The sequence below is a fragment of the Phaethon lepturus genome, unplaced genomic scaffold, assembly GCF_000687285.1.
Source record: "Phaethon lepturus isolate BGI_N335 unplaced genomic scaffold, ASM68728v1 scaffold10078, whole genome shotgun sequence".
NCBI lineage: Eukaryota > Metazoa > Chordata > Aves > Phaethontiformes > Phaethontidae > Phaethon > Phaethon lepturus.
The window spans coordinates 37,574-37,963 of NW_010559712.1; positions in this window are offsets into that span (position 1 = coordinate 37,574).

The window sequence follows — 390 nt, forward strand, 5'->3', positions numbered from 1 at the left end:
GTGAGGTGATAAATTTCCTTAACTCACAACTGGGTCTGTGTGCATGTGCATTATAGTGAAACATAGGTTATTAAGTAAGAAGCCTCTGTAGCTCATAAGTTTAATGTCTACATGCACAACAAAATAAAGGTGACTCCTTAGTTCAGAATACTGGGCAAAGAATTGGGCAGAGAATATAAAATAATAACAGTATTCAGGCTGTGAAGCTAACACTGCATTTCTGTTGTGTTTTGTATAAATGGGACATGTGTTCCATATGGAGACAATATCATACTAGTTCATTTTTGGGGAACAGCTTTGTTTTCATTGAAGTTACAGCCTCTTGAGGACATTTAAGGAAATGAGAACTAAGTTATGTTTTAAAATCACTGATTTTTCCTGGTAGCCGTC